Consider the following 25,225-nt stretch of genomic DNA (forward strand, 5'->3'; position numbering starts at 1 on the left):
TTGTTCTGATAAACACAAAGGAAGAAATTTTGAGAAAAAAGTTTGTAACCAAACCGTTTGTGCACCACATTCACTTTCATAGTAGGAAAAAAGAATATAGAAGTGAATAGGATCCACGAATGGTTTGGTTACAAACATTTCTTAAAATGTCTTCCTTTGTGTTCATCAGAACAAAGAAATTAATACAGGTTTGTAATAACATGAGGGAGAGTAAATGATGACAGAATTTTCATTTGTGGGTGAGGTATCCCTTTAAAGTAGGACATACAAACTAAAGTTAAATTAAAGAAACATTAAAAGGTTTAGAAAGACTATTAAACAAAATATCCTCCAACAGATACGATTGCTTTGGTCGTTTGTCTATTTTACCAAATTCGACCAATAGATGCATTTAGTAAATTAGCGCATTAAAAAATCTACTTAAAATATTCCAAGTGTACCGAAGTCAAACGATCGATTTATTTGAAGAAAAAATGCAAAAGTGATGACAATCCGCTGTAAATATCAGATCCTGTGTAGACTGATTCAAAAACTGCTACCAGAAGATGTGATGATTCGTCATCTATGATTGTGAAACATTATTGGCTCTCGTGTGTCTCGTGACCGATCGCATCATTACGTCAGCTAAGAATGTGAAGCGCTATTGGCTCTTGTGACCGACTACATCATGCTGGTTTATTACTGAATGAGATCTGACTGTGCGTTCTTCATATAAAGTAATGGTATGGCTTCAGTTCGCAAGGTTTGCAATGCGAATGGTTTGTGCTACTTTTATACTGTTGCAATAAATACCTGACTGTACTTTTACTTCTGTGTTGTGTTTTATATGGTTGAGAAGTGGTTGGGTTTAGGGTAAGAGTGAGGGTGGGGTTAGAAGCTCCAAAATATCTTTAAAACCATACATGTTTATGCAAAAAACTGTTTCTACATTTACAAATGTAAAAAATTAAATGTGTCTAATCTGATGTATGAGGCAAAAACCTTAAAACGTAACAACAGGTTGCAAAAGCTACTGCCGCTAGAGGACACTAATCCCTCAATACGTCACTTTAAGTCGTAATAAGGTGCTTGCACAAACAACCTATGAGGTTGTTAAATTTTAGAGGACAGTCTCCTATTAAAGTTTGGGTATTCTTTAATGCATGATGTATGCATTCACACTGTATATTATGTAGGATGTAAAAATTTATGAGTCTCTCTTTTGATATGTGCAGTATGTCTGACAAGAACTGAAATGGTTGTCTAAGGTTTAAGGCCACAGATGTTCCCATATTGATTTTAGTGGTTTCAATTTATTTTCAACATGAACAACTTACATTTCAATCGACCACATAACGTTAAATTGGGTAAACTTTGAAGAGACTGTTTTCTGGTTTGTGAAAGTTTGACATTTGCTCTGAATTAGAGAGAGCCCTTAATGGACCTCGACTGACAAGCTTTCACAACACAACAATCAAACAGCCAAAATGAATACAAACAAACAATGAGTAAGCTGCAGCAACATGTCTCACATGTCCTGGGAATGATGTTACTAGATTTTCCACAAGTGATAGAAAGGACATTTTTTGTAAAATCTTCCTAGTCTACGTAAAATCTCGCCTCACATAATTTCGCATTATTCTTGCTGAAATAATTCTTAACCATAACCCTAACATGACACATTTGGTTATCACACTGTGGTGAATATTCAACACTATTATGTAGTTTACCACAAATGGCTTTATGCTAAATGATTACTTATGCAGTCATCACATCACTACCGTACAATTATTGGTACTAACCTCTACATCTAAATATGACCTATCCCATCCACAACACATTGCAACATTGGGGTAGCAGCTTTAGCATTTGAAAGCACCACACACAAAAACCTAGTTTATAACATAATGCTTATTTCAACTGATGGTTTGTTCATTATTGCCAAATGCCATTGCCAAATGTCACCAGAGTAATGTTATGTAATCTAGTCAGAGCTCAGTAGGAACAGTTCTCTCACCTCATTCAGCCCTCTTGATGATGAACTTAGTAATGAGATAATTGCAATGTTTCATGCCAAAAGAAACAGAAGAAAACTGTGTGCGTAGTGTGACTGTAATCTTCTAGAGCCTATTGAGAGATGGTAAATGAAAATCCAAACAGCACAACCACCATAATCAGATATGACACCAATTACAGTGCACAAAGATGTAAATTCCTCCTGTCCTTGGAGAGCGCTAGATTTCCACAGGCGATTGGGGAGTTTATCCAGGCTGTCTGCAACTTGTAATGACCATGTCACCATCATCCAAACGGTTGAAGAGTAAAAAACCCTGTCAACAAATACACGACGGTCATCTCATTCAAAAGACTTAAATGAGAAAAACTAAATGAGATGAAAGATTTGAGCAAAAGATTTACATACCTCATGCGTATGGTTTATATAACTATATAAGATCGTATGAAATATAACCTTTAGCTTGCTTCTGCTGATTACAGTCAATTAAAAAGAACCAAAAACACATTTTATTTATCTCTATCTTCAATAAGGATATTTTTTGCAGCTTCAAATAAACAAAGATGTTCAAACAGGTAAGTATGAAGGTATATTTGGTGCAAAACAACTGCACACCTGTGACAGTGGAATTTGTATTTGTAGAGATTATCCACACATGTGTATCAGTAAATTTGAAGTCACAGATGAAGAGTTGCAAACTTGTAGATTTTTTTTCTCTCCCTCAAATACAACACAACAGTTACACATTCACAAATCCTTCAGTGCAGCTGCACAAATCCCATTTTACAAATCACAGATTAAGAAACTCACAAGCTCACATTTTTTGCTACAATTGCTGCAGTAAATATGGTGCAAAACCTACTTGAACACCTGCATCAAAGTATGTGAAGTCACACACAAATTTTGTACATTTGCAAAATTAGTTTGTGCATCTGTGCGATGAGAGTTGCATGTGTGTAAAAAAAATTTTCACAAATATTTTTTTATTTTTGAAATATTTTCTAGCACAAACACAAGTACATAAATACAACTGCTTGAATCTGCTGCTACGAGTTTCAAACACTCTTTTTCGTGTGCTCTCTGTTTTGCACCAAATATCTCGAGATAAAAGGTGCGAAAGTAATTTGTATACCTGTAGGCTGTGCTCAGCACTGCCCACCAGGTGGCGCCTGACACTCACTGAAGCAGAGTTTATTAATTACCAGCAATGTTTCAGCAAGGTAAATCGCCTTTATCAAGGTATTATTTTCACCAAGTGGAGAACAATATAAATGGGAGTGCTAATTATACACACATGAAGGTAATTACATACAATATTCCAATGATTCATTAGTAAACAAAATATAAGTTCCATAAATCTCAAACCATCAATATAAGTAGATAAAAAAATACAAGCAGCAAATACACACATAGGCCTACATTTAACTAAGATACATGCTTTTTCTTCTAATATACTAATTTGGATGATTATTTCTGTCTTTTTGAATCGGGTAACTGAACAACTAAATTGTTTTTATTATTATCTAAACAGTTGTTCTGATTTCTTAACATTTACCCTGGATGCTAACCCAAATCAAATCAGCTTTTTAGACTTGTGGGTAGCTTGTAATTTTTTACATAGGGATCCGATTAAAAAACCTACAGCTCGTCATACACTATTGAGAGTGGATTCTTAATGTCATGAGCAGGGCCGTACAGAGGATTTTATAAATACCAAGGTCCATATGTATTTTTCTAGGGCATGCACCCCAAATAACTATAGATGTCAAACCATGTCAGTATGCACAAGACTTGTGTTGTTTATTAGTAATACATTGAAATAATTATTTTACCATCCTGGGCACATTGTTGTGTCAGTAAAGTAAACATAGGCTAACTGAATATAGGTGAATGTAATCTAGGAGATAAATTAGTTAGATCGGACCTCTCTTCTCCATCTATACCAAAAGAAACCACTTTAACACAGTCATTGTTGAAAATCATATGTAGGAAAACAAATAGAGAGTATAAAACACGCATCGTGAAACATCAGAGTGCAATAATATGCAGAAATATGAACCTTCCATTAGCACTGCATTTTGTTGAACTTAATCATCCTACAACTTCATTATTGTATATAGGAATTGAGAGGGTATTTTCATCTAGAAGGTGAGGTGAGTTGGACCAATTTTTACTTAGACAGGAGGCCTTTTAGGTATATTAAATGTGAACATTGGCACACATGGTTTAAAAGTAGATTTTGATTTGGGTTGTTTTTATAGGTATTATGATATTAAAAATGAATGGGACTTACATCATTTGGTATCTTATTTAAAGTTAAAATGTGTGTATTTGCTGCTTGTATTTTTTAATCTACTTATATTGATGGTTTGAGATTTATGGAACTTATATTTTGTTTACTAATGAATCATTGGAATATTGTATGTAATTACCTTCATGTGTGTATAATTAGCACTCCCATTTATATTGTTCTCCACTTGGTGAAAATAATACCTTGATAAAGACGATTTACCTTGCTGAAACATTGCTGGTAATTAATAAACTCTGCTTCAGTGAGTGTCGGGCGCCACCTGGTGGGAAGTGCTGAACATAGCCTACAGGTATACAAATCACTTTCCTTCACTTATCTCGAGATATTTGGTGCAAAACAGAGAGCACACAAAAAAGAGTGTTTGAAACTCGTAGCAGCAGATTCAAGTAGTTGTATTTATGTACTTGTGTTTGTGCTAGAAAATATTTCAAAAATAAAAAAATATTTGTGAAAAAATTTTTTTACACACATGCAACTCTCATCGCACAGATGCACAAACTGATTTGCGAATGTACAAAATTTGTGTGTGACTTTACATACTTTGATGCAGGTGTTCAAGTAGGTTTTGCACCATATTTACTGCAGCAATTGTAGCAAAAAACGTGAGCTTGTGAGTTTCTTAATCTGTGATTTGTAAAATGGGATTTGTGCAGCTGCACTGAAGGATTTGTGAATGTGTAACTGTTGTGTTGTATTTGAGGGAAAGAAAAAAAATCTACAAGTTTGCAACTCTTCATCTGTGACTTCAAATTTACTGATACACATGTGTGGATAATCTCTACAAATACAAATTCCACTGTCACAGGTGTGCAGTTGTTTTGCACCAAATATACCTTCATAGGTAAGTCCCATTAGACTCAAGTGAATTTCACAACTAAAACATTTTCGTGCCTAATGCACTTCTTTATACCTTTACAACTGGCCCGCAGTGGACCATGAGGAAAAGCAGCTGAACCAACAAAGGAAAAGACTTACAAAAAGCAAGATGCTGCTCGGTATTGGAGGAAATCAATTTGTGATGACCACGGCAAACATCCCCTGTGTGTTTTCAGCACTTATTCCTAAACCACAGGGCCTATATTCACACAAAATTTGATCTAACCACTAAGAGTTCACTTACATAGCAATAAAAGATCTAAGCTGAGAGTTCACAAAGCTGCTGCAACTTTAACAAAGGAATGGGTAAAAACTCAAGCTAAGAGAAAAGGTGGGGTTGACCTCGTTGCCATGGATAATGTCATCGCGATTACTATTAAAGGCGGGGTGCATGATTTTTGAAAAATACTTTGGATAAGGGAGTCGGGCCGGGTATCAAAACACACTTGTAGTCAATCAGCAGTAAGGGGCGTGTCTACTAACCGACATCATTGCCTGGGTTGCGTATGTGTGGGGCAAGTCTATCAAAAGAAGATCCAGATTCTATTGGGGTAGGGGCATGTTTGTTTAGGTGATTTCAAATATTCAAATAAAATTTCAAATTGGGGCGGCAGTGGCCTAGTGGTTCATGTAGGTTGTCTACAAACCGGAAGGTTTGTGGTTCAATCCCCGGCTCCACCGGACCAAGTGTCGAGGTGTCCTTGAGCAAGACACCTAACCCCAGCTGCTCCCGACGAGCTGGCTGGCGCCTTGCATGGCTGACACCGCCGTCGGTGTATGAATGTGGGAGTGAATGGGTGAATGTGAGGCTAATTGTAAAGCGCTTTGGATGGCCATAGGTCTGTTAAAAGCGCTATATAAATGCAGTCCATTTACCATTTACCAAATATTAACACTGGCTTTCAGAGATCGTGCACCTGCCTTTAACTATGACCACAGTTTTTGGCTGATAGGGCATGGGTCTCTGTTAGTGATTTAATCATAGTTATAGTGTAGAATGAGGTATCATGAGGTATCATATCATCAAAAAAAAAGACTTTAAACTTTTTTATCCATTACATTTTAAATGTAGTCTACACTCAAAAATGGTCGAGTTATTTAAACCCTTGTTGGGTAAATATTGGACAGAACACATGCTGGGTTAAAAATGACCCAATGTTGGATCTTTGTTATGCAACCATGGGTTATAATAACACAGCATTTGGTTACAACAACCCAGCACTGGGTCAATTTTAACCCAGCGATGTGTTCTGTCAAATATGTCCCAAGCATGGGTTAAATAATAATTAATAATAATAAATAATAATTTACAGCCTTTTACATATATATGCATTTCATAAACAATTGTCGGATATGCCTATACACTTAAAAATGTGCTACAGGAGGTTCTTCACAATCATTTCAGTTTCCCAAAAGAAGCATTCAGTCAAAGGTTATAGTACTTTTTTCCACAACAGATAACCTTTTGTAAAACAGAAAGGTTCTTCATGTGGTAAAGGTCCTTTAGAGCCAAAATTTGTCCATTTATAGTATTGCGTAGCACCTTAAAGAGTGTATTGCAGACCTTTAATAAACAGACTAGAATAATCCTAAATAGTAAGACATGCACACATAAAACAAAATTGGATACAAGAACAGCTGTTACTTCTTGCTTGATTTATACATGAAAAGAAGGCAAGAGTCATTTCAGTATTGTTTGTGATTTAGTCTGACTAAGGAGTCCTCCTCCTGACTACCCTCTAACTTCTCACAGATTTAGTAGCTAGTTTTAGCAACACCCTTTGGGGCGGTTTCCCGGACAGGGTTTAGATTAATCCAGGACTAGGTTATATTGTGACATTTAAGTAGTTTTTATAAACAAACCTTACAAAAAACAATACAGGTGTGCATCCTGAGACAAAACAATGGCCCTGATATATGTTAGGGTATGTCAGGGCCAGATGTTTTTTTTTAAAAGAGCACCTATTGTCCGATTCACGCTTTTGCATTTCCTTTGGCGTGTAAGTGTGTATTAGTACATGTTTATGATATTCAAAAGGTGCATACCCCAAAGTAAATGATGATGCGAGTTATCATCTCCAATGTAAATCTCTTTTCTACAACAAACACTTCCTGGGATTGGTGTGTAGACAAGACCAACATTATCATAATCCCTCCCACTTCGGAACCAACTTAACATTCCATTGTGAACTAATCTTTCAAACATGGTAAGGACCATCACATTTCCAATAGATGTAAGAGATATTCAGGCCAATCACAACGTACAGATTTGCTGGCCAATCAGGGACACAGTGCTTTTCAAATCTGTGCGTTTCAGTAAGAGAGGGAATAACATTGGAAAACACATCCTCTCATGCATACATGATGTCTTATGGCCGTCATCCCTGATTATTTGTTTTCACTTTTGTTGTATTTACCACCAACAAGATATGAAATCTCTAACATGTGCTGTGTGTGGGCAGTCACATGGAAAAGGAATATGAGCTATTAAATCTTTCAGTAACTGGGCACAACCTGTCCAACAGACTGGCAGGCACTCACTATTAGTCAGCCATGGTGAGTGGGTTGAACACTTTCATGCCACTATGAGAGAAAGAGAGACCGGAAAGATGACATTCACACTCCAGCCCTGTCTCTTAGAAACACATTCGCCTACCATGTCCCTCACAAAACTTCTGTCCGGGTCTTCTTAATGATTAGGAAATGATCGGAATGGGCTTAGATACAAACAGAAAAATGCAGTGAATAAGCGTGCATGCCTCTGTAATAAACAGCTCGTGTGTTGCAATCAGCATTTTGCGTTCTGGACTGTGGTTGTAATTGTTGTTTAACGGAGATGAGAATCAGTGACCCTTTCCAAGACAAACAAGCTGCTGTTCAGATTTGTGAGCTTTGCCTTGGGCGATGTGCTAACACTGCCAACCTGCCTGCAACAGCATCTCCACATACACTCCCAATGGTGGCTGGCCAAGTACCAATCATTAAAAGATCATCATATTGCTCTGTCAGTCAAAGAAGCGTATATGAATGCATACATTTCATGTTCTCAAGATTCACTATGAATCACTATAGCCATCTTTAACCACAATGACCATTTGATATGGCACTTTTAACCATTCTGCATGAACCCTTATACAGTACTCTTGCATTTACATTTATGCATTTATGCAAAGTGAATTAAGCTATGTCCACACTGCCAGTGACTAGCAACAGCAGAGCAAAGAAATCTCATTCACTTCAATGGAAACTTGGCGAGTCCCGGCAATAAGAGTGAAAGTGACCATAAGCAAAAGGAAGTGGGCGTGTCCAGCTACGTAACAAGTTCAACTTTATGCAAATAACGAGCAAGTTTAAGGGAGCAATATATATATAGCTTGAATCATTTTACTACTCTGTTTATTAATAATTTTCTACCTGTAATGAAAAAAGGGAAAATAATTACTGTGGCATGACAATAATCACCTTTTGAAACTTTTTGTAAGTTTGTAAGCTTAAATGTAAATGGTTTCCATTTCCAACACACTGTACAAAGTTGGAATAACTTAAAACAATACTTTAATTTGTGACTAAAAAGCTAGCTAAAACTTTTTTCAAGTTAAATTTTCTCACTTTAAGTGAAAATGTAAGTTCCAAAAGCTTTGATTTTTAGGTGTTACCAATTTAGGCTATCTTTAAATTAGATCCAACTTTAACTTTTTACAGTGCAGCACTTGGAAATATTAGTTGCTAATACAGCAAATATTAGATTTCCTCTTTTTTTGTACCAGATTTACAATACATATCTCTCTCTCACATATAAAACTCCTCAGTCCTCTAGTTCTCACAGTACAACACAGTCCTGATGAAAAACTCTGTGTTCTTTGCCGTCTCTGTAGGACAAAGCTTCATTTGTAATGCACAAGGCAACTGGGACACAGTGGTGGCCAGGGGGTTGACCCAGTGACTTTTGGTAAGAGGTATTAAGGGAGCCCAGCTGTTCATTGTGAGATCATTTATCTGATGATGCTGATGTTCTGCATAAAAAAAGCGCTCTTAGACTATATTTGTCAATACTGGGGGGATGGCTATTGCTTAGACTGTGATCCATTTACAACCATGTTAGGAGAGCACACACAATGGTCAGAATAATGGTCACATTAACAAAGCTTTGATGCATTATTTGTACCTGTTCAATACAAGGATCATATCCACAGTAATGTTTCTCTCTAGCACAAACAATTTTGGTAATCAAGTAATGCTTTTAAATTATGTATCTTCTCTTTACATTTCATTAGTCATGGAAAAAAGCACCAGTATACCTATGCAATATGAAAACTTTATTTTAAGCTCATTAGTGGCATGCTTTAAAAGTGTTGCATATGCAAAATGTGTCTGAGAATGACTTGAAACGATCCCTGTTGAAGGGTACAGATATTGCGATCGTATTGGTGCAATAATTAGTATTTTCGTATTACTCCGCAATGATGGCACACTTTACAAGCGCCCTGACAGGAACTTATCACGACGACTTGTGAAATTGTGCATAAATATCTGATTTACACTGCCATCTACAGGAGTAGAGCTCGAGGGGTTGGCCAAACACTTACAGGTGTGCTGTGGGAAGAAACTTTACAGTTCTTTTTCAATCATGATCTGAACAAGACTCAAGCATATAGCTTAAAGAAAACTAATTTCTAAACTAATAGGATAACACCGTGAGCAAAATTCCCGCGCTTTCAATGCTGAGGTGGATTTGCGTCAGAACCATGGACAGCGACCGTTAGTATTCAATGCGACGCATTGCCAGTTCAAACCCTGGAGTATGGAAGGGACTGAAGACTAAAATATAAGAAAATAGAGTTTTTTCTCTCAAAATCATCTGTTTGTAGTGCCTAAAAGCATAGCAGGTTTATTTCAACACATCGTATGTAGTTCTGACAAATCTATTTGTTAGCAAACGCCCTGTTAACGACCATTTGTGCATTTTTTATACAAACATTTAAACATTTTAAGTTTTATTCAGCATAAGATATCATTGCATTCTCAGCTGATGAAACATTCAGCCTGTATACTTCATGCTTTGACAAAGTGATTCAGATGAACGGCTTAATATTATTGTAAATCATATTCTTAAATTTAAAAATAACGTATAAATGCCAAAACCTACCGTTTAAGTTTTTCGTTCACAGAGAATGATGTTGGTCTTCGTGTAATAGGATATGTGTGGTCCTTTTAAATCCTTTATTTGGAAAAAAATACAGCAGAAAATCCAAACCTGCACGACTTTGACACGCGTAACGTTGATTCATGAGCTGATGAGGTAACGGAAAAGCGGACGGAGGTTTTGTCACGAATCCCACTCGAATCCCGTGAAACTAACGCGAGGGCGAATTCACGTCCTCACGGCGAGTCTGTGGAGACGTTGACAAAGTCTCAGTTTAAACATTTGGCGCTGCGTTTTCTCTCCAAACTTTCAGCCTCCTTCAGTCTTGTTTTTCCCGGCGGAACACGCAGTGCAGATATCACAGCTCGCATCTGGCGTGGGTCACAAATAGATTTCTGTTGTCCGAAAAAAAGGGGCTGTAGAGAAATTAAATGATGGCTTGAGATAGCTATATAGGCATTTGCACTTCAAACGACCGACGTGAAACGCGGCATGTTTCTCTCTTTCAGTTGAGCTCCTGGAGAGCCGCAGAAAGCGCTGCGTAGGTGAGGCAGTGACGCAGATGAGCTTTAATACAGCTACGATAATGCTTGTTAATGGATACTATATAACTAAGATTATACATTTGAGGTCTTGACGAGGTGCATTGTAACCCTTTACCTAAAATTGACTTTTAATGGAAAGTGGGCGGTCTTAAGTGCGTTTACAAATAAACAATTAAACTATATAAAATATATATTATATATAGTCGATTTGTTAGTTAGTTACACTAATGCTTAAAACAATTTCCTATTGAAAATGACCAAATAAACAATCAGATGCGATGCTTGACAGATGCCAAAGTTCTCTCTCCCGCAATTACAATTAATTTTCAATATGTGGGGAAAAGTCACAGGCTAAAAGGTAACTTATGCATTTCAATCAAAAACCCCATTAGAAAGGTTAACTGTGGCATTGATGCATAAATGCACATGTAACCTGGAGTTCCTCTAATCAATAGTGTAATTGAGATTGAAAATAAGATATTGGCTGCTCTGAACAAATTATCCTACAGTATATTAGATGTTCAATGACTGAATGACTAAGTCTTTGTTATAGAAATGTTTCTTAATTCCAACAACGCAAAAAGCGGACTTGCGTTCTCGTGGAGACTGGCCTTGCAGGCAGCTTGCACTGTAAAAAAATAGCTTTAATTTATGCAGCTGGTTGCCAGTAGCTTACTGTAGATTTAAATTTATGTTATTTACTGGCAACAGTTTGTTCAAAGTTAAATGAACATTAAAAATTAACATGTCTTTGTCTTTACAGAATAAAACTATAAAATAGCAGCCTCATTAACCTTTTTCATTTATTTCCTTCAGATTTTGTTTCCAAAAATGCTTTGCATGAGGCTGTTATTTTAGTTTTATTCTGTACTGATAAAAGCTAAAGGTAAATAACATAAATTTAAATCTACGGTAAGTTACTGGCAACCAGCTCCCAGTAATAGCCTACTGTAATTTCTACAGAATTTTTTTACAGTGTGGGAGAACAAAATCGAGGATGCGAGGATGCACATTTGTGACAAATGAGATGCTAAATATATTTTCGACTAAACAACTCTTAAAAACTATATTATTTGGCCATAAACAGTAATATATATGCAGTTTTCTTCATTGTCGTTTCCTTGAAATGCATTCTGGGAAACTTGGCGGTCATAAGTCCACACAAGTCACCTCCCGATGCATCTTCAAAGAAAGAGGAGGATCAAGAACACATTTGGTGATTTTTTTGTGAACTTGGCTTGATGTGAACTTGGAAATGGAACAGTACGTTTGATTGATGACATTTTACAAATCCACAACAATTGCAAGTAACTATTCAATTCGCGCAAAGATCTTTTTTATATGGGTTTTCTAACTTGTTATTTTGTCTTTGGATTTGTCGTTTTTTAGATTTCCCTTTGTGTTTTTAATTTGTTGTTTTGATTTTTGGATTTGTTGTTCTCTTTTGCACTTATTGGCCAAAGTATCATTAAGTCCTATAAACATATGTTTTTATGTTACTTTAGCTTAAAGGTATATATTTCAAATCACCTAAACAAACACGCCCCTACCCCAACAGAATCTGGACCTTCTTTTTGATAGACTCGCCCCGCACATACGCAACCCAGGCAACAATGTCGGTTAGTAGACATGCCCCTTACTGCTGATTGGCTACAAGTGTGTTTTGCTACTTGGCCCAACTTCCTTTTCAAAAGTGTTTTTCTAGAATCATGCACCCCAACTTTAACAAATGAAGTTAAATAATTTCAACTTGTTTTTATAAGTTATGTCAACTCCTCACTAGTCAAAACATAAAATATCAGGTTAGAATAGAATTCACTTGCACAAGCAATTTGATTAAACTTGAGGCATATTATATATATATATATATATATATATATATATATATATATATATATATATTTATATATATATATACACACACACACACACACACACACACGCACACATACGCACACACGCACGCACGCACGCACACACACACACACACACACACACACAAACACACACACATATATATACTGTCAGAACCCTGCCATGCTGAACTAGATCTAAATACAAAACAAGGATCTGGCAGGATCCTGACATATATATATATATTTTACAGTACATTTGCATGCTTTCTGGTCCACAGACAGACTACAACCAACTGTTTTCAGCAAATGTGTTTTTAAAAGGTAGTTTTAAGGATAGGAGAGGCCATTTGGCAGTGACCAAGAACAAACTTGAAAAACAGCCTGCCTCCATCGTTGTTCAAATACATTGTTGAGTTATTGATTTTTTTACATCACTGTCATCATCGTGGTTTGATGTAAATAGCTTTTGTACGTGATTCACACACTGAAACCAGCAGACAGAAATCCACACACAGCATGTGTACACACCACTACACATCTCTATAGAGCCACGTGATGCTCACATTTTCATGAAGTCCTTCATTTTTAAAGCAGCATTTATTGTTATTGGTATTTATTTTTGCTGCGTGGAGAAATTTATGTACCCATCTGTCTGGTGTAAAGCAGTTAGAAATAAGTGAGTTGTGAGAGCAGAGTGCTGTGTGTCAAGGTGAAATATTTCTCTCAACTCTTTGGTGCTGCACAATGGTGTGAGTTTCATTAAAATGAACACGAGGCATAAGGACCAATCAGAGGCTCATCACTCTTTTGTGGCTGTTAAACCATGCATGGAAGAAATGCATTACAGTGTGATTTTATGCCTGAAAGACCGCCAACATGATATTATTTATGTAAATGGGTCAATGACAAAACAAGCTCCTAAAACGTATATTAAAAAAACTTTTAGAAATGGATCTAATGCATTTTTTTGTGTTTATGTGTTTGTTTATTAAACAAAATTTTAGTACAATTTAATGATTTTTTTTTACAATATTTAAAATCCCCATTAACAACCAATCATAAGTTTTAATATGCTTCCTGTGTCATGCTGATTGTTTGTTTATTTTATAGTGAAATTTAAAATTATAATCCGAAAAAATGTGTAAAATGACTTTACCATAAAACCAACATTTCAGAACTTTATATTTTAATAATTACAAAAAAAGTATAATAACAATTATAGACAACATTTAGTAAAACTAAAATTATTACTTAAATTATTAGCTTATTAAAATATTTCGCTTAGTGTTTTTTATTATTTCTTAAAGGTATTCAGTTGCACCCTTTGACTTTCAAGATGCACCATCTGATCTCATTTAAAAGATTTTTACTTGGATGCTGGTGTAAGATTTCTGCCTGTGATATCAAATTCATAAATATACTTTTTAAATACAATTAAATGTGTTATAAGTGTTCTAGTTTGGTACCACCTGACACAGAAAGTGTACCAGCCTACCCATTACATTAAAGAAGCCTATAGCTATTTTTTCAGCATTTGAGAGAAATCTACAAACTTTTTATTCAATAAAGACCACCTGGATGATGTGATATCCTGTTTACTGTTTATATTTGTTAACTTCACCATGATTGTGGTTGTACTACTGTACCTTGACATTTGAGAACATCCAAAATGTTGTACAAAAGTTTTTTTAATTATTCTAACATCCCAACAATATTCGTAAAATTTGTTTATAGGATAGCTTTTGAACATCTTCCGAAAATCCATCTCGAAGGCATCTTATTTCTTATTATTGAATTATTAATAATTTATAAGTAACTGTTGAGCAAACCTATTGCAACAGCAATGCTTTAGCAATGCAAAGGTCACTGGTTCCCTCCCAAATGGGTACAGTTAAAATGTATACAATTGTAATGCACTGTAAATCTCTCTCTCGCTGTCTCTCTGTCTGTCTCTCTCTCTCTCTCTCTCTCTGACATTTTCCTTTTTTCCTTCACAAAATCTCTCATCAGGCTTCCGTACATATGTACATATATCTGCAATTAGAGCTTCATTAGAGATCTCTTGAAGTGAGAAAATGAACTCATGGACACCAGCCGTAGTGAATACTGTGCTGAGCCTCTGGACGACTGTTGTTGTAACAGCAAGCATCATTAGCAGTAAGGGTGGGGAGAAATGGGGGGTAGAGCAGACAGCTTCTGAGATCCAGCAACATTTTCTCAGAACTGTAACTGATTGGCCAACCCTGCCAGTCAGCTAATGTTCACAACATCATGGGCACACATACCGTGATCTTGACATTTGTGTCAGTCTATGTACATATCAACATGATCTCATGGAAAGTCATGTTATAGTCACAAAAAATGTGATTAATTTATATGTGTCCATTGCATGAAATTCAGCTGTTTTCATGCCTTGAGCACTAATTACTTTTTTACAAAAATGTACAAATGTGGTCATATGAATGAACACGAATTAGCCACCTTGTAAAATACGAATTGCCACAAGATACATTGGAATTTTTGTGTTATATTAAAATGGGTTACCTTTTCAGGAGATGAAACTTTCTGAGATTTTATGCACAAAAGACCAACACTGAAATGATTCCCAAAGACTTTATCTTACTGTTATCCGCTGGTTCCACATTATTCCACGACACTAACCACCATCAAATCTCACATAAAAACTTATGAAATGTTTATTCATCCTATTAGTTTGGCTCCTCAGCTAAAAGCTCTATATTGCAAAAAGAGGAAACAAGCAAAATGGGGCATGCAAAACCAATTTCTCTTTGCAGTTCCTCTCCATCAGTAGTTGTTATCCAGTTATCTCATCTAACAAGATAAAAGCATGTGTTGAGTTTCAAAGTAGACTTTAGTAACACTAGCATTATTAAGTATAGCAACGACCTCCCTGTAACCTTAGATTACATTACAGTTTTACAAACCCAAATAAGCAATTTCCTGCATGATCTTCAGCAATGATGGAGGAGTCCTTTTCCAGAACGCACCACCTCAATCCATTATTGCACCAACCAATTGGGCTGTGGAGTCATTTAACATGGCAGTAATTAGCCTCTCTCACGGGGCCTGGAGAGAGCTGTGTTCACAGCTATACAGTGTGCAGTGCAGCGGCCTACAGCTCTATCTATAACTTTGACAGAAGCCTCAGTGCTGTCAGTCCCTTTGTGGCACCCTTCCCAATCTACAGAGAGGATGATGAATGTACCAGTCCCTATGACATCACAATCTGAGCACACTTCCTCTCTCTCTCTCTTGAAGTCTTTTTGTTTTTGTCTCTCACTCCATGATACTCTAACTCTTAGATGTTGTCTCTCTCTTACATGTTTCTTTCCCTTTATTTCTTCTTTGGATCTCTTTTTTCATTCACAACCCACCCACTCCAATTTCCTCTGTTTACTACCATTGTAATTTCACTATAATGTGTAACAAAACTGTCGTGTTTACATGAACATACTTTTTACTTGTGAAATGTTACAGTACACAGTCAAAAAAAAGTCAATAAATGGTCCCAAGCTGTCACTGGCACAGTACCCATCTCATCAAGACCTTTAGAATATGAATGTGGTGGTGATTTGTTGCACAGGCATGACTCAAAGTCCTGGCAAGTAGTTGAGAAATGTTCACGGCACTTTGGACCTGCCCTCAACAGAATGTCAGCCAACATCTCAAGGCCACGTTTCTGACATAATCTTAAACTTATATTGCATTCAGCAGCATTTGGCATGTGTCCAAGTGCATTTTGAAAGCAACTTCCAAACAGTGTGTCTTTATTAAATTACACTTATTAATATACTGTATATAAGTCAGACCTTTCACTGAAACTGAAAAATAAAAAAATAAAAAAATGATATACTGTACTTTAAAAAAAATAATATGCTGGATTTACTAAAAATTTTGCATCATTTTTTAATCCACTTTTTAAAGTAAGTTTTACATGGAATTCTAAGCAATTTTTTAATAGAATTTACTCATTTACTAAGCCACAAAATTATTTTTTACAGTGTAAGCTCAATTTAAATTACCTTACACACGTAAATGAGGCATCTTTTTTATTTCAAGTAATATAAAACTATTAAAAACTAGTTAGACTATTAATAAAGTAATGTGTGAATTTAAAAAAGTGTGTACTTAAAAAAATAAAGATAACCAATTTAAATTATGATAACCTGTCATTTGTGGCACTTTTACAGACAGTTGGATCAACTATAATCATAAAATAATAATATATATAATGTACAGTATAGTGATTTTATGTTTAATTAATTATATAATATACATATAATTATTGTCTCATATCTCTCTAATATATTTGAGAGATATCTGTTGTATGTATGCCTGCAGCTCAAACATTGCACATAATAAAACAACATATAAACACATTGTCAGGGTCCTGTAAGGATCTTGTCTTGTATTACATCTAATTCTTTGTGACAGCGTTCTGACAGTACCATTTTTTATGTGGGAGATGCGTGGTTTTAGAATTGGTTTATTCTGGCCACGCATTTCCCGGGTCTCGTCACTTTTTCCCCGATCCCTTACTTGTAAAGATTTCCAGGGGGATGTCATTTATTTTGTCCTTATTTAAAGTCCTTGTGTTTGATGTTCTTTACACGTGCGTTTTGTTTCTCTCCTGTTCCAGTCCTGTTTCCTGTGAGTTAATATCAAATAGTATTTTTGTGCCTTGTGTAATCTTGTTAATTGTGTAGTTTAGTGTATATATATCTTGTCTAGTTTAGTGTCAGTTTAGTGTCTTGTTCATATTGTTCTGTTTTGCTCCCTCGTGGGTTTTTGTTTTCTTGTTTATTTGTTAAATAAATTATCTGTTAACTTCGTCCGCTGTCTGCGTCTCGGTTCATCCGGTTCCAAAACCTCTCACACATTTTATTTTCAAATTACTCCAAATTTGGAAATAATTTTCCTTTATTTAACTGATGTGAGCGCACAACAATCCTGGAAACATTTTGGCATAGCAACGTGATACTTTGTGGGGGTTTTTTGGGCCGTATGTCTTACGAAGGATGTTTAATTCAAGGTTGAGGACCTTCCATATACCGCATCCTTCAGAAGATGCAACCTCTGGAGGACCCGAAGTATGCAGCCTTTTAAAACGAGACACCATTGTATGAGACCCCACTACTGCTGGAACACTTGAAGTGGGTTCAAATGGATCCCCCTAAGCCCTTGATCACATGGAAAGTGAAGACCGTCCCTCCATCATTTGAACTGTGCAAAGCACACCTGCTGAAGTGACGTCACAATCGTGTTGCATTGTGGTATATGGAGCTGCCTGAAGTGTACATCCCTCGGTCAAAAAGAGGGAGCGAGGGTCTGTCCATACAAACTTCCCTCGTCCACTTGACGAAGTGGAACGCACTTCAAAATGGCGACAGGGATTCCCCGAGGGGAAGTGTTTAGGGAAGTTTGCAAGTGCGTTTCTAAAACTGGAGTGGAACGCAGTGTTCTGATGATGCAGTACGGTAGCTGAGAAGGCCACTCGTTAGCTGTGTCCCAATTCTAAGGCTGTGACCTTCTAAGGACGTATTTTAAGACCGATTGCGTCACAGCAGCGGGACTAGAGGCTAGTAAAGCCGTTCTAAGGATGCTTAGAATGAAGCCTCAAAATGCCTCCTCATTTCTCTGCGCTGTTAAGGATAGAACAAATGGATCCTTAACAGCCGAGGACATCCCAAGATTCATTGCCCGGCTGCATATAATATTCAGGCCGGGCATATTCTAAAATAAACTATTAAAACCTTTATTAAATAAAAGTCTGTATTTATCAGAAAAAAAATTTGTCACCGTTTTAGTATTAAATGTTATGTTTTGTGTTTATATTATTCTTTATATGTTGCGTATATTTCTAAGGTTGATAAATTTGATATACTGTTGAACAGTTAATATTTTTCTTATTCCATATTTATTTTAATAAGTCAGAAACGTCTCCGCTGTGTTCTGCTAACAGGCGCGATAGGCATGTGCAGCAGGTGACGCCAATTATGGGTCCTCCGAAGGTAAGACATAAACCCTTTAGACGCATCTGCAGCAGGCACTTATTTTGGCATGACACATGATGCACACAGGATCTCTCAAAGCGCAGAACACATATTTTGAAAAAAGGAACCACACACATGACGCGCAACATACATGTTGTGACAACTTCGCATTGTGCGCCCTCGAAAAAAGAAGTCACCAGCCACCACTGTTAGACCATCTCATTTCAGTTCTCTTCGCAAACTTCTGAGGCTGCCACCTTGAAAGACTGAGTGCCTACCTTTTAAGGTCGCATGCTTATAAGGTCACAGCCCTTGAATTGGGACACAGCATTTGTGTTCTTTTTTTAAATGTTTCCAGAGCCTGAACAAACTTGATTAGCAGGTTCAGGTGTGTTTGGTTGGGGTTGGAGATTTGCAGGACAGGGGCTCTCAAGGAACAGGATTGGAGACGCATATGACCCATCCTAACAAACCATACATCAATGGAAAGCAATTTATGCAACTTTCAGGTCTCAATTTAAAATATCTGACCCTTATGACTTGTTTTGGGGTCCAGTGTCACATATACTGTATTAAAATATATCAGCGCCATTGATTTATCTTGACATGCACACAAGTAATGCTTTTTGTAAGGTATGTTTGTCAAACTACTTATTTGTCCTAGTCATGGCTTAATCTAAGCCTAAGTCTGAGAAACTGCCTCTTAAAGACCTAAAATGCATTTCTTTGTCATGTCTTAGTGTATCTCACCTTGGGCACCAAGGGATCAAAAACATCCACAATTTAAAAAATAAAAAATGCACGACGCCCCCGGTCGAATTGTTTCACATTGTGAAGATAATCTCTCACAAACCAAGGTACTGTGCTCATATTTGCCCTTTCTTCTTCTCTCAATTTCATTCCAAAAAAGTTTAAATATCATCTGCCTGATAGATGTGATTGTGACTGAGCTGTTTTTCTTTCCCTCTCCCTCACCTCCATCTGTCAGAGACTCTGTTTGTCTTTAATGTCCATCTGTCTCGCAGAGTCTGTTTACTCTAGTCCTCTGAGGTTACACCAAAGTTTCACATAGACGTTTGCACATTAAGGGGTTTGTAATGCAATGCAGTCTCATAGAAGGTTTACTCATATCCACCAGAAGCATTGGAGGAAGGTTGACAGATTCAAAAGGGGTGCAATCAAGCTTCAAAATACTTCTAAATGTTTCAAAACCTAGCTGAGCTGCCTAGTTCCTTCCTTGCCACATACTGTGCAGTACCTTTATAGCAGGGCCAGAATTTTGTGACCCCTACATCAATTCTACTGCATTTGTGGGTCTCCCTGCATTTTTTTTTAACATAAAGCAACTTACAGTGCATTCAAGATACACATTTATCATCAGTATGTGTTCTCCCTGGAAGTCAAACTTGCATTTGTGGCGCAAACACAATGGCAAGACAATTGAGCTACAGTAACAGCATACCTGTCAACTCTCCCGGTGTTCCTGGGATTCTCCTATATTCCCGTTTAAATAATTTCCTGTTTTTCTCCCGTATTTTTAAGCTTTCTAGAAAAAAACCCACTGGCCGTATTTGACGTTTGCTACATACACCTCCGGTAAAACAGGCGGCAGTATATCTTCAACATATCACTCAAATGACACCTGCCGATCAAACAAGAAGAAAAAAACTTATTGAGGGAGGGTGGAGGATGACGGGCCGTGGACTACTCACTCAGCGAGCACTTTCGCCTCGACTCCGCGTACACAAACTCGCACATTTGTGCTGATTTTTTATATTTTTTTATAACTTTGCGTGTTAGAAAACACTGCTTTTATGCTTTACTGCCTAACTCAGGAATGCAACGTTTGCAACCTAGGTGTATAACTAGGCCCTTGCGGATGCAAGAATAGCCTGGCTCCGCCCTCCTACGTGCTTCCGCTTAATTTTCATTTAGCTTCAGCAGTACGTCTGGGATTGCTCTATAGAGTTTCGTTTTCTCCTGCAAAAATATGCAGGACCAATCAGTGAACAGATGGGGGTGGCTAAGAACGATGATGTTGAGGTTGTGCATCAGTTTGAGTTGTAGTTCAGTAATGGCAGCGGAGAAAGATGTGAGAAAAGCTATTCGGTCCGTTGTTGCAAAACTGCCGAATATACAGAAGTTAAAGCCGGAGCAAGAACCAGGTTTGCTAAGTTTTGTTTGTCTGATTATTCTGACTTGTTGTTTCCGGACGGTTTCGGTGCATGATATACGTCACGACCACACGTTAGCGATTGGCTTTGGCAGATCCTGAGTGACTCTGGGCAGATCCAATAGTTTTAAACTTCAACAATGGACCCTCCTTAACGGAAGTAACGCTTTGCAATGGAGCGTGGCCAGACTCTCTGTACAAATTAAATGAATGTATGAAAGTCTGGTTGGACCAGGCTAATGCAAGAATGCCATACAAAAAATTTGAGGGGTGAGCTGTGAACTGAGCTGGTTGCAATTTGCAATCTCACCACTAGATAAAAAACCCACACTGCCCCTTTAAACGAACCACACAAATAGCCCAGCAAGTAATTATGGGTGTAAAAGATGTGTTATAGTCATCCAAACAAAGCCCAGATGTCTAGGCTAAAACTGTAAAATTTGTAAAAATAGCCTAAAAATAAATGAAATAAAGTAAATTTATAAATAAAACCAAACACCTTGTAATTACTGTTGACTGCAATGGAATATCTTGCACGTTTATTTTGGCAAAAATGACAAAAGTAACCAAATTGAAGTTTAGGTTGGCAGTCCTTCCAGAAAAACATGTTTTTATTGGTGGTTGTTGCGGGCAAAAATCCTTGGTCTTGCCGCACGTTTTCTTAAAAAAATAGGATGAAATATGCGGGATATTTATGCATTTTTTGCGATGAAATTGCGGGAACTTGCAAAAATTGCGGGAACTTGCAAAAACTGTTTGCAGCTTTTGCAGCTTTTCAGTGTTATTCACGTCACATAATTACATCACTTCATAACGTTCCCATTGCAACAGGGGACATGGCTGTGCTTGTGTGAAGTAAATGCAAAACATTTTAACTTTCTGCTAAGATATATGTGATTTTTGCTACGAAAATCCGGGGATTATGAAATCATGCAAGCCCCACATATTTTGTGCACAGACATCTGCAAATGATGCTGCGAAAGTGCGGCGTATTTGAAAAAATATGCGGTCTTTGGCTGATTATCTGTTGAATCACTTTTTTCTGGGGGGTTTGGCTAGAAGTGCATTACTCATGGCTCTCCCGATTTTGCCAACTGGATGATGTCCTCAGGGCAACATTATGTTGACCCTGGGACAACATTTCAATCAACCAATCAGATATCAGGAATAAGTTAACAGTTTGTTTTAAGTTTAAGCTTACAACCAGGATTAGCTGTTTGTTAGACCATTGTTTTTCACTTATCATGTCCCTCTGATTTTAGGGTTTGGTTATGGTTGGGGTTTGGGGTGGGTTTAGGTTTTATTTAGAAAAATGTTGTCCTCGGGGAAACATATTGTGTTGACCCAAGGACATCAACCACTTGGAAAAATCAGTTCAAGGCATTACTCATAGCCGGGTTAACCTAGACAATGAAATAATGGCTATAGGAGCACTACGCATGGAAGACTCGATTCGCAATTTCAAAAGTCTGCCTTCATCATGTGGCTTAACATTTGGTTCAATACCTTATTAAGCATAAAAATATATAGCACACACAAATAAAGTGTGAAGTAGGCAATTACTTCTACCCAATTATTTAAAATGCCTATCTTTTTGGAATTGCTTATGTCTTAAAATGTTGCCTCTGTAGACAGTTCACTAGGTCTAGAGGAGAGCAAATGTGTCCCTGTGGAGCTGATGTCTAAAATAACACCTGAGACTAGCTGCGCTGATAATAAGAACCCTAGCGAGTATTATTTTATTAATACTATTAATATATAATGCATGGTTTTATTAAGAATAAGAGACTGGAGCCACTGCAGGCATGCAGTGCAGGTTTCAATTTCTTTCTTTTAATTAATTCATTTATTTATTCCGTCTTTAAAATTGAAGCTTTAACCAAGCCTTTCCCTGCAGAGAAAATATATGGAGTGGAGGATTGTGGGTCTCTCAATGTGGCCCTAAAACATTTTCTAATCCACTTTTATTCCCCACCAAGGTCTATTAATCTGGGGAGCAGATACTTATCTTCCTCTGATTTATCCGCTTATAAATGAGCTGACATATGGATGAGATTAAGCATTGGCATGGTGTAAAGTTTATAGTTAAGGTTTATGATTTAAGCTAGGCCTTTGAGATTCCTGTGGTGTAATGAGAGTCCATTGGTGTAATGTGTATAGCTCAGCCCAATGGATTTTAAGTTTTCAGGCTTGAATAGGAGTAAAGAGTCTGAGTTGAGGTGATTGTACGCCTCTTTTGGAAAGATAATTCCTAGTAAGTTTTATCTTGTGTAACTCGGTGGCATTGTTAATCAGCTACAGCCTGTTGGCTTTCATTATTTCACACATTCCGAAATTCATTTCGCATCCGACTCCATAAGAACCAACCACGCATACACACAGCCGAGTACATTAACCTTTGCTTTAAGACCTTATAATTCCCTCAAGGCATGTGAAGTTCACCTTTAAACCAGGCCATCTTGTGCAGTAAACAGTCTGCAGATAGTTACATAATTTAAATCATCAATCCGAGCGTGCCCATTTCCAGACTCGCACGATCCTTTTGCATATCCTTTTCTGGAAACACAGTACTCTCTCTCTCTCTCTTTTATCTTATTCGACCTTCATTTAGTTCCTCTGTAATGCAAAATGGTCTTTAATTAACACAATCACAAACGCACAATGGTGAAACCTCTCTGCATGTGAATCAACAGTATATTATGACAGCTGGCCTGTTTAACTAATGCAAATTCGAAAGCGTTTCACATCATCGGGCCGTAGCCTGGGAATGGAGTCCTGTCAGCCTGTGCATTCGACGAGTCATCCAATTACGCAAACCGAATGAGAGAAATACCTAGAAACTCAGGGCGCACCGGCGTCAGCGTCGAGACTTTCCACTTTAATCATCAGCACATTTATTAGCAAGCTGGACTTTGTAAGGCTCACTTCAGAATCCAGTCCAAGACTAAGCATAAAATCATTTATTTATTTATGTTTTTTTGCATTGGCTTTCACTTTGAACTGGCCAGAAGTAAACAGACTCTCAAGGATCCAGGAGTTCTCTGAATTAATATAAATGAGGCCTCTCATTAAGATGGAGGAACATTAAGGCGCCAACGCAAATATTAATTCATACACTGCAAAAAAAATGGCTTTCTCACTTAGTATTTTTGTCTTGTTTTCAGTACAAATATCTAAAAATTCTTAAATCAAGATGTATTTTCTTGATAACTAAAATGACCTAAGGAAATAAGTTTAGTTTTTAGACAAAAAATATACAATTTAATTGAAATAGTACCGACATGAAGCAAAAATTAAAAAAAGTTTAGTTTCACGTATGCACATAGTTTGACGTGCGCACGCAATAGTTTGACGTGCGCACGCGATAGTTTGACGTGCGCACGTCAAACTATCGCGTGCGCACGTCAAACTATTGTGTGCGCACGTCAAACTATCACATTTAGTTTCGCGTGCGCTCGCGATAGTTTTACGTGCGCACGCAAAACTAAACTTTAAAAAAAATTCTGCACATGAAGGTTTCGCGTGAGCACATTAAAATTTCACGTGAGCACATGAAACTGAATTTTTGATTTTTTTTTACTCGAATTTCACCAAGCAAAAATATCTGCCAATGGGGTGAGAAAAGTTTTCTTCAATTAAGTGTTTATGAAAAAAAATACTCACCCTATTGGCAGATTTTTTTAAACATAAATTGACTTGAATTGTATATTTTTTGTCTAAACACTAGACTTATTTCCTTAGGTCATTTTGCGTATCAAGAAAATGCATCTTAATTTAAGAATTTTTAGATATTTTTACTGAAAACAAGACAAAAATACTACGTTAGAAAGTATTTTTTGCAGTCTACGACCACATTTGTACGTTTTTGTGCGATTTGCTTTTGCCCCGTGATTTTATTATTGTTTTCTATAATAATCGTAGATTTTGTCCAATTCACTTTATACAAATTAGCCAACTCGTTTAAATACGTATAAATTCCCGTGATATCAGGCTGAAGGCGTCATTTGATTATTTTGCGTCATCGTCCGCGTTGACGCGCAAACACGCGCGCAGACCGCTGGTAGGCAGTATTCACTCGTATAACCACAGTAGCAGCGCGACCGTCAAAGAAGAAAAAGCTTGGCAAGTTAACCCACAAACAAAGAAGAAACAGCAACTTGTTGTGTATGTTTTGAGAAGACCAGCAATGATGGAAGTAAACAAACAGCGACTTTTGTTGCAGTTTCAATTAAATCACTCCTCAACTTGGCCATTCTTTGTTTTCACCGTCGCAAAGGGAAATACCTATGACGCAAATTATTTACCTGACGGGAG

The 25,225-nt window shown here is 37.0% G+C and overlaps 1 protein-coding gene across 1 annotated transcript in view; it reads right to left on the reverse strand.

Annotated features, from left to right (window-relative positions):
• The window catches only part of nlgn1 (neuroligin 1), a 329,969-nt gene extending 319,132 nt beyond the window's left edge, over positions 1–10,837 (reverse strand). The window contains exon 1 of the mRNA XM_065241555.2: positions 10,327–10,837. The gene's annotated coding sequence lies outside the window, so the exon portion shown is untranslated. The remainder of the gene's footprint in view (positions 1–10,326) is intronic.
• Between the last annotated feature and the right edge of the window lie 14,388 nt (positions 10,838–25,225).

This window comes from Paramisgurnus dabryanus, chromosome 14 (assembly GCF_030506205.2).
Source record: "Paramisgurnus dabryanus chromosome 14, PD_genome_1.1, whole genome shotgun sequence".
NCBI lineage: Eukaryota > Metazoa > Chordata > Actinopteri > Cypriniformes > Cobitidae > Paramisgurnus > Paramisgurnus dabryanus.